This window comes from Bubalus bubalis, chromosome 2 (genome assembly GCF_019923935.1).
Source record: "Bubalus bubalis isolate 160015118507 breed Murrah chromosome 2, NDDB_SH_1, whole genome shotgun sequence".
Taxonomy (NCBI): domain Eukaryota; kingdom Metazoa; phylum Chordata; class Mammalia; order Artiodactyla; family Bovidae; genus Bubalus; species Bubalus bubalis.
In genome coordinates this window covers 101,835,775-101,850,835 of record NC_059158.1, presented here as the reverse complement: position 1 = coordinate 101,850,835, position 15,061 = coordinate 101,835,775, and the positions used below count along the sequence as shown (strand labels likewise).

General features: G+C 36.6%; 1 long non-coding RNA gene across 1 annotated transcript; it reads left to right on the top strand.

The window, feature by feature from the left end:
- The first annotated feature begins 1,978 nt into the window (after positions 1-1,978).
- Positions 1,979-14,785, top strand: LOC123328520. Its single transcript, XR_006543401.2, has 3 exons — positions 1,979-2,107; positions 12,828-12,945; positions 14,529-14,785. It is a non-coding gene; the product is annotated as an uncharacterized LOC123328520 (long non-coding RNA).
- The last annotated feature ends 276 nt before the right edge of the window (positions 14,786-15,061 follow it).

The window sequence follows — 15,061 nt, the reverse complement described above, 5'->3', positions numbered from 1 at the left end:
GGCTTTCAAGATCATATGGGGTAGTTCCAAAAGGAGGGACTCCTTTTTCTGCCTGAAAACCTCCAATGGAAGTTAGTTAACTCCTTACATGCCACTACTCATTTAGGAGAAAAGGCCCTCCAAATATTACTAGAAAGGTCCTTCAGAGGAACAGGCCTCCAAACAACTATAAGACAGGTGGTCTCCTCTTTTCCCAGTTGCCAATTAAACAACCCCCAAGGAGCTCGAAGACCCCAGCTGGCCCAGCCCCTCCAAAGACATGGGGCCTACCCAGGAGAGGACTGGCAGATGGACTTCACTCAGATCCCAGTTTCTCAAGGGTATAAATACCTATTAGTTATGACAGATACATTCACAGGATGGATTGAAGGCTTTCCCACCCAGACTGAGAAGGCTGAGGAGGTGATTAAAAAACTGCTCCATGAAATCATTCCAAGATTTGGTCTGCCCAGGTCATTACAAAGTGACAATGGGACATCATTTACTTCTAAGGTCACCCAAGGAGTCTCGGAAGCATTGGGCATTACTTATTATCTCCATTGTGCCTGGAGGCCTCAATCTTCAGGAAAAGTAGAAAGAACCAATCAATTCTTAAAATCAGCGATAGAAAAGATAACCCAGAAGACCTTCCTGGGATGGAAGGAGGCTTTACCAATAGCTCTCCTCCGCACCCGCATTGCCCCTAAGGAACAGGTTGGTCTTAGTCCTTATGAGATGCTATATGGGAGACCTTTTGTTTATGTCAGTGACCTCTTCCTAGATCCAGAGGTTCAGACCCTCCAGTCTTATACCATGGCCATTGGGCAATTCCAACAGGATATACGCTTGTGGGGTATGAACCAGGACCCAAAAGATTCTAAAGAGTCACCACTATATGCTCCAGGAACTCAAGTCCTAATTAAAGTCTGGAAAGATGGGTCCCCAAAGGCTCAACTCCAGCCCACATGGAAGGGCCCCTACCCTGTAATACTTTCTACCCCCACAGCAGTCAAGGTACCAGGACATGACTCCTGGATTCACTACTCACGAGTCAAGCCATGGAAGAAAACAGAAGAGGACACTCAATACACCTGTGTGCCCCTGGGAGATCTCAGATACCTATTCAGAACTACCAATGAGTGTCATTCTAATGAACACCCCCAAAATCTGGTTTCTGGGGATAAGATTTCTCAGGATAACTCTAAGGAGCCAACACAGCTTGACAGAGACTGTACTCCAAAACAGACAGGAGATAGATCCTCTGATCCCTGAACAAGGAGGGACTTGAGCTATCCTGGCGATGTGAATTTAAAATTGACCAATGTCCCTACTAGTCCTCGTTATGCTATATTGATGATGCCTATGATTATTCCATGTACTGTCAATTGTCTAACCTGTTCTGTCTCTGCCCAGGTCAACCAGCTACAACATGCAGTGCCAGTTCAACAAAGATATAAAACTACAGCTGACCATGGAAAATGTCACACACCCTTGGACACTGCTATAAGGACTCTGAAGCTTGAGACTAGCAAGAGGGGGAGGCCCAATACCCCTCACTGTCCCAGTTCAGCAGGAACTAGCCAGAAAGACCTTGACGCCCCTATTCCCAAAGAATTGGGCCTCCCATCTCTTGAGGGGGGAATATTAGGTAGGTAGAATAGGGAAAAGGAGTCCAAATTGGCGGCGTATAAAAGACAAGGAAGGTTCGAGGACCAGAGTGAAGACTTCAGGCAGAACAAACAGAACAAACAGCACTCCCGGCTAAGCTCAATTTGCATAGGGCAGGCGCAGGTGGAGGAAAAAACTTATAAAAGGAGGAGCCAAAGTGCTTTCTCTCGGACTCTCTCCCGTGTGCATGCGCTCTCTCTCTCTCTCTCTCTCTCTCACTCACTTTCTCTCTCTCTCTCCCTCCCTCCCCACGCACTCCTCCACTCTCTTCTCTTCAAGTCTTGGATTCTCCTGCTATCTTCTAAATAAAATAGAGCTGTAACACTGATTTGCCTAAGAGCTGTAGCAAGGTTTGTCCAAGACCCAAGAGCTGTGACGTGTAGAGGGCTTTAATGTCCGTTGCTCCAAATCTTTGTTGTGACGAGACAAAGAACCGAGGAACACACACTCGCGTGACAAGGTGAATAAGTATGCACCCATGTTTTATTTATTTTAACATGCATTAACTATAGTGGTGGCTGACTTTTCTTTTCTGGGCTACAAAGAGACTTTACACTGAACTGCTTCCATAAGAGACTCTAATACGCTTTATATTTTTATCATTTGGAAAGCTCTCAGAAGTTTGAAATCACAGATTGTTAACGAATGGGAGGAAAGTAAGAAATCGTATATTTTTTGAAAAAATGCAGTATGTGGACAATTAAAAGGGGAAATGAAGAATAAAGGTAAGGAAAGCAAAAATGAGGGAAAGTAATAGGCTTTCAGTTACTGTGTAACATTCAAATTAGATATTTTTAATACAGTTTTTTTTTCCTAAAGTACTAATAGGATAAAAAGAACAACTTTTTGTTCATATTTATTGATTCTTTTTTTCCCCTCTACATTGGTCCACCATCTTTCAAGGAAAAATAATATATCACTGACCAAAAGCCAGGGTCTGGCTTTCTCAACAGTATTTAAGTCTGGAGATGGTTGCATGTTGTCACATTTAGTCTATTTCTAAGCCTCTTGCAGAAGTATAAACAGATATCCCTGAACAAAGCCTTAGCAAGATAAGACTGTGATTCAAATTGTCCTTTTTATTCTACACCCTCTTGTGAGTAGACCTAGCCAGAAGCAATGCAAGCTGGGATTAAGGAGCATGACCAGCTGTCCAATGAAGTCAGACTCTTTGAAACTAGTGGTATTCTCTCTGAGAAGTAATTGAAATAAACAATACATTTATCCTTGCTTCAGCTCAAGGAATGGGAAAAAATCCATAGAGAAGTGAGAAAAAACTATGAACTGGTTTTTAAAAAATAAAAGAGATATTCTGGTAATATCAAAGGAATAAGCTAATAGGTTTTAAAGATGTATAGTAAATATTTTGGTAGTATATTATTATGTAGTTTTATTTGATTTGTTTTTCAATTCCTTCTAGTCTATCTGCACTTCCAGGGATGAAGTGATGATGACCATTTATATAAATTAGATTTAAATTTATATGAATTGTAAGATGTTTAATAGCACATATATTCTAGTAAACAAATAGCATTATATTAGTCTGCTAGGCTGCTAAAATAGAACAAAACACTACAGAATGGATGGTTTAAATAACACTAATTTACTTTCTCACAACTGTGGAGGCTGAGAATTGAAGATCAAGGTGCTGGCATGGTTGGTTTTCTTTTCATACCTCTTTCCTTGGCTTGAATGGCCTTCTCAAGTTGTCCACACAGGATCTTTCCTCTATGCACACACATCCCTGATGTCTCTTCCTCTTTAAAAAGACACCAGCCTATCAGATTAAGGCCAGCCTATCAGATTAGGGCCTCTTATTTATTCTTTCATTCAGCCTTAATTATCTCATTTAAGACCATATCTCAAAATATAGTCATATTGGGAGTTGAGTTTTTAACATCTGAATTTTGTAGGGACACAGTCCAATCCACAACAAACATCCAGTCACTGTAGGACATTTTTAATGTAATATCTTATTATTATTACTTATTCATGTATCTATAAGATAAGCATTGTTAAGATTTAAGTTTTAATTTCCCTTTTAATGGAATTAATGTAACTATATTTATCAGGGCATTTTTAGAGAATATATTAGAAAAAAATTAAATTCCAAATAAGACATTGATCAAACCAATAATTTTAAGAAAGTCAAGAACACTGTCTACTTTGGTGCACTATAGAAATGCCTCACCAATCCAACCAAACCACACTGACATGTGGGTATAACTTTCTTCTAGAGCAATACCTTTGAAGGAAAAGACCTCAATACAAACATATAAATATCAGAAAAATTACCAGAAGTTCAGAAATAGACAAAAGATTACTAGGTATTCTTTAAGTAAAATGGGATAAAATATATTTGATTGACCACCCAAAGTCAATTAACTGATGAACTTGAAATAAAAACTTGAGTATACTCAAAATTAAAAGGACTTTATGGAATACATTAATGTATTTAAGTTGGCTTAAAACTCAACATTCAGAAAACGAAGATCATGGCATCTGGTCCCATCACTTCATGGCAAATAGATGGGGAAACATTGGAAACAGTGAGAGTCTTTATTTTGGGGGGCTCCAAGATCACTACAGATGGTGATTGCAGCCATGAAATTAAAAGACCCCCTGGAAGGAAAGTTATGACCAAGCTAGACAGCATATTAAAAACCAGAGATATTACTTTGCCAACAAAGGTCCATCTAGTTAAGGCTATGGTTTTTCCAGTAGTCATGTATGGATGTGAGAGTTGGACTATAAAGAGAGCTGAGTGCCGAAGAATTGATACTTTTGAACTGTGATGTTGGAGAAGACTCTTGAAAGTCCCTTGGACTGCAAGGATATCCAACTAGTCCATCCTAAAGGAGATCAGTCCTGGGTGTTCATTGGAAGGACTGATGTTGAAGCTGAAACTCCAATACTTTGGCCACCTGATGTGAAGAGCTGACTCATTGGAAAAGACCCTGATGCTGGGAAAGATTGAGGGCAGGAGGAGAAATGGACAACAGAGGATGAGATTGTTGGATGGCATCACTGACTCGATGGACATGAGTTCAGGTAAACTCCGGGAGCTGATGATGGACAGGAAGGCCTGGCGTGCTGCAGCTCATGGGGTTGCAAAGAGTCAGACATGACTGAGCAACTGAACTGAGCTGAACTATGGAATGTATCTATAAACAAAAAGCGGATCTATAAGCAAAAACATTAATAAATGAATCATCAAAAATGTCCCCCAAATAACTGCTTATCCAACAGAATTCAATCATTTTTTACAAGTTTTATTGGGAGTATGGATACAATCTTAGACTGAATTAGCCTGAATCAATCTAAACTCTGTACCTTAAAGGAGTTATTATTATGATGTAGACTTCTCTGTTGTCACATCACAACTATGATTTTTTAAAGCATTTATTTTTAAATCACGGTGACTTCTTATAGTTATTAGCATATAAAAGTAATGGAAATATTTAAAATATCCCTATAACATTGAGTTTTATTTCAAAAGAATATTTTGTTGTACATTTAAATACCTGATAATAAGGCATATAATGAAGAGCCTGGTAGACCTTTTACTTTGACAAAAACAACTAAAAATGGCTATAAAATCTGAATGAAACACTGAAAGTTGACCTCTAAAGGGGATGCAGAATCCATTTTATTTTTAAACTGATGCTGAAGGTGTGTCAAAACATTTATAATATCCACAATAAAGAGTCAAAAACATGGCTGAAAGATTTCTCAGACTTGAAGTAAACATTTAGCTTAGTGACTCTACTTATTTTGTGTGATGGGGTTGAAACCAATGTAAAGAAAGAGTCTTTTAATTTTCCTTTACACCTATTAATTGCTATTTTAAACTATGAAAAATCACAGCTAAACTATACAAAAAAGTATTTTTACCTGCCGGTCTAGTTTAGGGAAACCCCAAAGGCCTCCTTCCTAAACATGAAATAACACACACAAAAAGTTAATTTTTTAGTGTTTCAAAAAGAATAGCTCATCTCAACCATATCGCAGTCTATCTGATCTGATCTCCTTCTAACATAAACTAAAATATAAGTTATTCTCATACCTCAGCAAGGAAGTATTTTAAAAACAGACATGTGAGATAAAAATGTAAATAATATATTTATTCCTTGTAGTAAGATGTAGCCTTTGCAATCCAATAAATCAATTAGGAAACAGATTATGCAATTTAGGTTTTCTGAATGTCTTCCTTTCTAAATTTTATAAAAGCTTGTTTTTAGAGCCTTAGTAGTTAGTTTATTCAGAAGGAACTAAGCCTTTTCTTTTTCTGTGATGTACCTGTTCTGTTAATTCTCATTATATGTTTATATCTTATTTTAAATGATACATCTTTTCACTTTTCTTAGAAATCAATCTCAGGAAAGATACTCTGGTATAACTGCTACTAAAAGATGTAGACAATTTATTCCTTATTGGAATAAAATATCTACCAACAATTAGCAACTGTTACCAATCTTATCCAATATGTCAGTCAAAAAGTTTCTTCCCTAGTCAAGAAAACACTTTATTATTTATTGGCACTTAAATATTCTGGTGTTTCAAAGGCTTTGGTTGCTGTCTTCTCATAATATTTCAGCCTTTAAGCTGCTTCCCTGCCTCACTGAGTTCACATAAGATACATCTGAAAGCTTTAGTACAAATTTACTTCGAATAAAGTCTTCAATTCATTTTCATGGCACCAAAAAGACAGCTTTAATAACTGCAATGACAAATAAACTGGAAATCATTCCAGGCCTTTTCACTTAACTGACAAGTAGAACACTCTCATAATGAGCCGCAGGTTTTACGTTTTCTCTTTGACCATAATAGCTTCATTTAAGAGCGTCAGACCCTGACACTTCATCATTTATCTACATTATTTCTCATCTTCTTTCAAATAAATTATGGAATACTAGACTGAGCACATAAAAACAAAGTGACTTGTTATCAGTAAACAGCAAGATAAATTGTCCAGAAGTTCCTCATTTAGTTCCCTTTAAATTTAAGGGCAAGTTATTGGGTGCACCTTTTTTAACTTCCAATGTTTGCATTTTTACAGCCATCTTATTTCTCTTGCCACTGGCCTCTGTGCACTCATCCAGAGCCTGATGTGGAAGGCATAAAGTAATCCCATTATCCCAAGGTTGGCCGCTAAAATACAAAGAGGCAGAAGAGGAGAAAATCAAATAAAAAACTTGGAAAGAGATTTCTCCACATCTGTAAAATACCCCATCCATAATACATCTTGTCATACTAGGAAATGTGACACTTCCAAAGTAATGAACAGTGCAACTGGAACTCTTTTAGCCCTTGGAAATATAGCACCGATTTTAAATGGATGGGTGAATGCCATCTCCTCTCATCAAATCAGCCCCATCCTTTTAAGTGTATAGGATGGGAGAAGATAAAATCACTATCAGATTGTACTTCTTTTTAAAACTGTTGAGCAAGTTTATAGAAATCCTCACATCTCTTATTTCTTATTTGTTTGGTATTAAGTTTCAAAGACTTACAGAATCATATCAGATTAATAAGTACAAAACTCAGTATTTAAAAGCATGAAAGCATCAATATTGTAAGTATGGTACATATTGAAGTCTTGGATGTATGCTGTATTTATCAGTGAGGAATGTGTAGTGTCATGGGGTGATTGTGTACTAACAAATTTTCAATGACTTGAGCTATTCTGAAAATAGCTCACAAAAAGCATAGTATTTTTGTTAGGCTTTTCCTAGCTATTCCAATTAATTTGATCATAAGATCTTTGAGATTTAATAACAAATTATACAGAAACTGATTCACAGATGACATAACATTTATAGACCCCCTATTCTGAGCTATAGCTTGAATAAGAGAATTATAAGTGAAAGGGTATGTTTTATTATTTGTCCTCAAAGAACTGACAAAAAGGTTTTTCATTTAACTTTAGAATGCTATTTAACTTCTGAGATTCTACAGTGGTAAAAATTTAAGGAGTTAATTTATATTTCTCCATATTTATCCAATGAGGAGGGCATGGCAACCAACTCCAGCATTCTTGCCCAGAGAATCCCTTGGACTGAGGAGCCTGGTGGGCTACAGTCCAGTTGGGCTACCATTGCAGATTCAGACACAACTGAAACAAATTAGCACATATACATGCATATTTATCTACTGAGGGACTATTCCAAGTTCTAGTTCCTGAAAATACAGTAAAATAATATGGTCTTCTGGCTCCTTCTATGTAATCCAATCCTGAAGATGTTCCAGAAGAGGCTGCTGAATCTCTCATCCAGTCAAAATCATAGAGAGGTTGGCGGATCAGTTGGGGGCAAAAGAAGATAATTAGTGCAGTGCGTGGGTAGGGGAGTGACAGAGAGGTGCAGGTAGAGGTAATGAGAACAAAAAGCAGAAGAACCTGGAGTGGAAACAGTGCTGTTGTTGTTCAGTCGCTAAGTCATGTCCAACTCTTTGCAACCGCGTGAATCACAACACGCCAGTCTGCTCTGTCCATCACCGACTCCCTAACTTTGCTCAAACTCATGCCCATTGAGTCAGTGATACCATCCAACCATCTCATCCTCTGTTGCCCGCTTCTAGACTGATAGACATTATTGGGTTTTCTGTTTGTTTTTTTTTTTTTTTTTTTAAGAAAGCGAAAGAAAACAGGTACAGTGCTGGCTAGGAGAGAAAGGAAGGGGAGGATATCTTTTTTAAAAATAACAGAGTCTGGGTAAATGGACAAATTTTCCCATGATGGTTCCTTGACATGACCCTACCCTCTAAAGTCACCAAGGGAAACAAAGGTCAGGAACCCAGTAAAGGTGACTAATACCCCAAGGCAATATACACTTACAAGAAAAGCAAAAAAGACATCTTGAGAGCACCACAGATATAAGAGAAAGATAACAAACTCCAAACCTAAAGAAGGAAGTTGATTCAACAAGCATTGAAGTGTGGTCAAATAGCAAAGGTAGATACTGTAAACATGAAATAGCAACATAAAATAGTAAAACAAAACAGCCATATCAAGTTGTTATGGGTGTGAAAATATCACAGTTAAAATAGACAACTCAATAAATAGTTCAAATAGGTAAGTATTACCTATTAAACTGAAGAGCTAGTCAGTGAAATGGGACATAATATGAATCTCATTCAGAAGGATTTGAAGGGGAGAGTGGTAATCAAAGAATGAAGATAGAGGTGGAAGAGACAAGTTGCATGTCTTAAAAATTCTATAAAACAGGTGACAGGCAGCATTTAATAAATTATTGGTATCAGTTCAGTTCAGTTCAGTTGCTCAGTCGTGTCCGACTCTTTGTGACCCCATGAATCGCAGCACGCCAGGCCTCCTTGTCTATCACCAACTCCCGGATTTCACTCAAACTTATGTCTATCGAGTCAGTGATGCCATCCAGCCATCTCGTCCTCTGTCGTCCCCTTTTCCTCCTGCCCCCAATCCCTCCTAGCATCAGAGTCTTTTCCAATGAGTTAACTCTTCGCGTGAGGTGGCCAAAGTAGTGGAGTTTCAGCTTTAGCATCATTCCTTCCAAGGAACACCCAGGGCTGATCTCCTTTAGAATGGACTGGTTGGATCTCCTTGCAGTCCAAGGGACTCTCAAGAGTCTTCTCCAACACCACAGTTCAAAAGCATCAATTCTTCGGTGCTCAGCTTTCTTCACAAATCCACACAAATGCACATGTATACCTCATAATAATAGTTACAACTGGGATATAAAGTTCAAAGAAATAAATGAAAAATGGAAACAAAAATTATATAAAGTAATACTCTTGCAACTTAATATACTTAGAATGTTGAGAAATTTGTTTAAACAAAGTTAATAATCCTACCAGCCCCATGTTTGTGAGGTTACAATTCATATTGTACTTATGTTTTCAGCCTGAAGAGTAATGCCTGGCTCTAAGTGCTTAAATAATATAGATTTAAATTCTTCCTAAAGCAGCATTGTAGATGAATTGGTATCGTTATCAAAGAATTAACTCCATTTTTGTTTGTGCCAAAATTATAGAAACTAAATTTGTCTAGTTGCATACTTTAAAATCATCTTAATGAAATAATTTATTCCCAATGATTATATAAATGATAACTTCTGGGGGCCAGCTCCTTTCTTCTAGGAACAAAAACTATGAAAATAAAATCTGATTATGTATAAATTGCTTGCATAATTCAGTAAGTTGAATAAAAATATTTCCACATATGAGAGGCACAGATGGAGATCATCTAAGAGAGCAAGATCCAGGAGTCCTGGAATATTTTCCAGGTAAGTTAAAACCTAAGCAAATCTTAAGAGTAAATATATATTCATAAATTGGAAGGCTTAATACTGTTAAGACTAAATGAAACAGAATAGAGTCCAGAATGTTTATTGATTTCCATCAAAGGGTTAAGGTAATAAAAAGAGGGAAAAAATTTAACTTAAAAAAAAAATCCTTGAAAAAGTAGGTAAATATATACGAAAACAAAATCTTTGATCTGTACCTCATACCATACAAAAACCTTAATTATAAATAGGTCATAGACACAAATATAAAAGCAAAAATATAAAACTTATTTTTAAAAGAATACTTGGGAGAATTAGAGACTCAATAAAAGGAAAAATAAAGATAAATTGAACTTTATTAAAATTAAAAACTTCTCACTGTGAACACACTCGGAGGATATATTTATAATACATACATATATGTATATATATAGACAGATTTAGACCATGTAAATAACTATTGATTCATGATAAGCAACAAAAAATAACCAATAAAAATGGGTAGAATCCCTTGCTGTTGCTAAAAGAAAGATAAATTACTAGTTAATAAGCATAAGCAAAGTGTTTAACATTGTAGTAATCAGAGAAATATAAATTAAAATGACAATGAGTTTCCACTACCATACCCTCAGTTCAGTTCAGTTGCTCAGTCATGTCCTACTCTTTGCGACCCCATGAATCGCAGCACGCCAGACTTCCCTGTCCATCACCAACTCCTGGAGTTCACCCAAGCTCACATCCATCGAGTCGGTGATGCCATCGAGCCATCTCATCCTATCATCCCATTCTCCTCCTGCCCCCAATCCCTCCCAGCATCAGAGTCTTTTCCAATGAGTCAACTCTTCACATGAGGTGGCCAAAGTACTGGGGTTTCAGCTTTAGCATCATTCCTTCCAAAATACCCAGGACTGATCTCCTTTAGAATGGACTGGTTGGATCTCTTGCAGTCCAAGGGACTCTCAAGAATCTTCTCCAACACCACAGTTCAAAAGCATCAATTCTTCTGTGTTCAGCTTTCTTCACAGTCCAACTCTCACATCCATACATGATCGCTGGAAAAACAATAGCCTTGACTAGATGGACCTTTGTTGACAAAGTAATGTCTCTGCTTTTGAATATGCTATCTAGGTTGGTCATAACTTTCCTTCCAAGGAGTAAGCATCTTTTAATTTTATGGCTGCAATCACCATCTGCAGTGATTTTGGAGGCCAAATAAATAAAGTCTGACACTATTTCCACTGTTTCCCCATCTATTTACCATGAAGTGATGGGACCAGATGCCATGATCTTCGTTTTCTGAATGTTGAGCTTTAAGCCAACTTTTTCACTTTCCTCTTTCACTTTCATCAAGAGGCTCTTTAGTTCTTCACTCTGCCACAAGGGTGGTGTCATCTGTATATCTGGGGTTATTGATATTTCTCCTAGCAATCTTGATTCCAGTTTGTGCTTCCTCTAGCCCAGCATTTCTCATGATGTACTCTGCATATAAGTTAAATAAGCAGGGTGACAATATACAGCCTTGACGTACTCTTTTTCCTATTTAGAACCAGTCTGTTGTTCCATGTCTGGTTCTAACTGTTGCTTCCTGACCTGCATACAGGTTTCTCAAGAGGCAGGTCAGGTGGTCTGGTATGCCTTTCTCTTTCAGAATCTTCCACAATTTATTGTGATCCACACAGTCAAAGGCTTTGGCATAGTCATAAGGCAGAAATAGATGTTTTTCTGGAACTCTCTTGATTTTTCGATGATCCAGCAGATGTTGGCAATTTGATCTCTGGTTCCTCTGCTTTTTTCTAAAACCAGCTTTAACATCTGGAAGTTCATGGTTAATGTATTGCATAATTAATTTATGGTTTCTGAAATAAGGATTATTTATGAAGTAGATGAAATGGCTGAAAGTGGATGTGAAGGAAATTTCTGAGATGACAGAATATAGGTTATATCTTGTTCGTTGTTGTACCAAGGTGTACACAATTTGTCAACAGTCATTGAACTGTATACCGCATGAAGACTCAGCCTCAACAATAAAAAATACTAACAACCTTCTTCACAATTTGGTGGTGATCTCATGGGAAAACAGGATTAATGAACTCAACAAAGAACATCCAAACTGAAGAACAGAGAGAAAAATAAATGAAAATAAAAGAGTAGGTGAAACTCAACCTGAAGATCAGACAAATTTCAGATTCCTAAAACAAGAAGAAAAGGATAATGGCATAGGAAAAAAAAAAAAAGAATAATCCATGGACTCAAGAATGTCATTGAATTCCATGAGATAATTTCAAAGAAAACTACTCACTTGCTAATGGCAATTTGTCAATTGCTGATTAATCAAATATAAACAATAAAATAGCCAGCAGGCAGAAGCAAAACACAGTACTTGAACTGAAGTCACATCCTAATGGCTGAATATCAACCAAAATTAGGCAGCTAGAAAACAATGGAGTAAAATATATAACGTATGAAAAGGGGAGGGGTCATTATTAATCTAGAAGTATATATTCACTGGAAATATGATTTTAATATGATGGTTAAATAAAGAAGTTTTCAGGCCAAATCAACAAAAGACTTTGTACCCCTCACACTTGCACTCTACAAAATACTAAACAGATTGCATCACAATGAAGAAACGAGCCCTCAGGTGGACGCTCAAACCTTTAGCTTGTAATAAAGATCAGGAAATGATAAATATATAAGTAAATATAAATGAATGTTAGCTATTTAAAATTACAGTGTGGATCAAGTTCTATCAGGAAACATAAAACACTCAGCAATTTGAACATAAATAATTTGAATATAAATTAATACATATTAATATAAAGAATTAGTAATTTGTAAGAGATGGTTTAATTACTAAAAAAGGTTAAGAGACCTTTAAACAACATAGGAATAGTAAATGGGAGAATTTTTACCCCAAAGGCTGAGGAAGACTACCAAAGGAAGAAATGCACTTGGAAGACCTCTTGCTAGCCAACCACCACCATGAAGCTGAGATTCAGACCTTGCTGAAGGGGGAAATACTATGGCCTACTGGAAGGTAAGGAAGTTCCCTGGATGTTAGTAGAAAGAGATGGTCCATACCCAGTGGACTGTGATTGATTAGCAGGAAGTCATTTGATTTCTAGTGAAACTATGAAGCTTGAAAATCACCGGACTTTATCCCATATGCTGAGAGCTCTGCCATCAAAAGCAAAAAGAATAGCACAGCAGAATGAGAAAGAGAAGCCCAGTGCCTTGCTCTGCAGTGCAGTGGGTGTCTCAGCCCTTTTACTACAATATATAATATTGAGCCAACTGGCAAAGGAGAAATGTTTTCAGGGCCCATCTCCAGTATCACCAGCAGCTTTCCTGGTGGCTCAGACTGTAAAGAAACTGCCTCAATGCAGGAGACGCAGGTTAGAATCCTGGGGTAAGTTCCCCTGGAGGCGGAAATGGCAACCCACTCCAGTATTCTCGCCTGGAGAATTCCATGGAGAGAGGAGCCTGGTGGGCTACAGTCCATGGGTCTCAAAGAGTAGCACAACTGAGTGAATAACACAATTTCCAGTATTACCAAGCAGGGCAATGCAGGATAGATTTAAAGATGAGAGGTAAATTTATAACTGGCATATAATATAACAATATTCTGTAAGCTATAAAATATTTGACTAATATAGCATAAAGTTTTGGGGAGGATAAACAAATTTATGTGAGGTACTTGTTTTCTTGGAGAAATGGTCAAATCATAAATTAGACTGCAGCTTCTTAGAGGTGCATATTGTCATGCTAAAATAACTAGACAAGGTATAACAGGAGTTTTTTTTTTTTTTTAAAGCTCAACAAATAATAAGGATTTTGCCTCATTGTTGTTTATTATAATAAAAATTAAAATAATTCCAGAAATAAGGAAAATTAACTTGGCTTATTTATAAAACTGAATATAGTCACATCCTTTAAAAAAAAGAAATTGTAAGTGAATATCCACTTACAACAAATGTTCATTATTTGCAGTCTAGTGATAAAAGTAGGGTTAAAAATTGTAAATACTACCTTCTAATAGCTACATTATTGAGTACTTGTGGTGTACCAGTCACTCTGCTGCATGAGCTCATTTAATCCTACTGGCAGTCTCATGAGATATTATCTCCATTACATTATAATCTCATTTTCATAAATATACTCACACATACATAGCTAGGAAAAAAATGTGCTAAATTTGATTCTGATTGGTTAGATAATCAGTAGTTTTAAGTTAACCTCTGCTTTTGAATATTTTCTATTTCTCTCCACAGTAAACATATATTAATCTTCTAAAAATAAAAAGTTAAATACTAATTAAGCATTTAAAATTGTATATGTATGATCTAACCACAATTATTTGCTGCAGACAGTGGACAAATTAACTTATAAATTCAGACATATGCATAAAGATCATAAAACCAAGTACGCTTTATAATCTGTAGTTACACAGTTTCAGCTTCTTTTGATTTGTGAAAAGAATCTGTACAGAAATAGTTTTATTTTCATAATGACTCTACAATTAACAAGAGGAAGTTTGTTCCATTACACTGAATCTGAAAACTACACACATTTACTTTCAAGGAATTAATTAAGGTCTCATAACTTGATCTTTTAATTTAGGTACATCGACATAAGGTGCCCACAGATGGTCCACTCAGTTGATCCATGGTTGGAACTACAGGACATATATTATATGTGAAAACAAAGGGGAAAGTGACATCAATATTCTACTAGCAAAAGACAGCACTCTTTAAAAAACAGTTCTATATAAAATTAATCAAAGAGGAGCAGAGAGACTAGTAAGCAAGATAAGCGAAACTTTTATGCAAGATGTATATCATTTATTTTCTATCACTCCCAACTGTCTAATAAAATCCTTAAAAATCAAACATTTTGAGACTTAGTGGATAAATAAACCAATCCATGAAATTTAAGTGACTATAATATGAAGATCAATTAAGAAGTTTGGTAAAGGTGTATCGCTGAAGTTCTGAGATGTAGTTTCAAGGGAGTCTTCCAGAGGAGGTAAGATTTCATCTGGAAAACCTCTATATGTTCTGATGTTCCAAAGATGATAAATACATCCAGAGTTTCAGAGAGGGCATAGATTTATATGCCAAAACTTCTACGTGATGAAAGATACAAGAGATTTT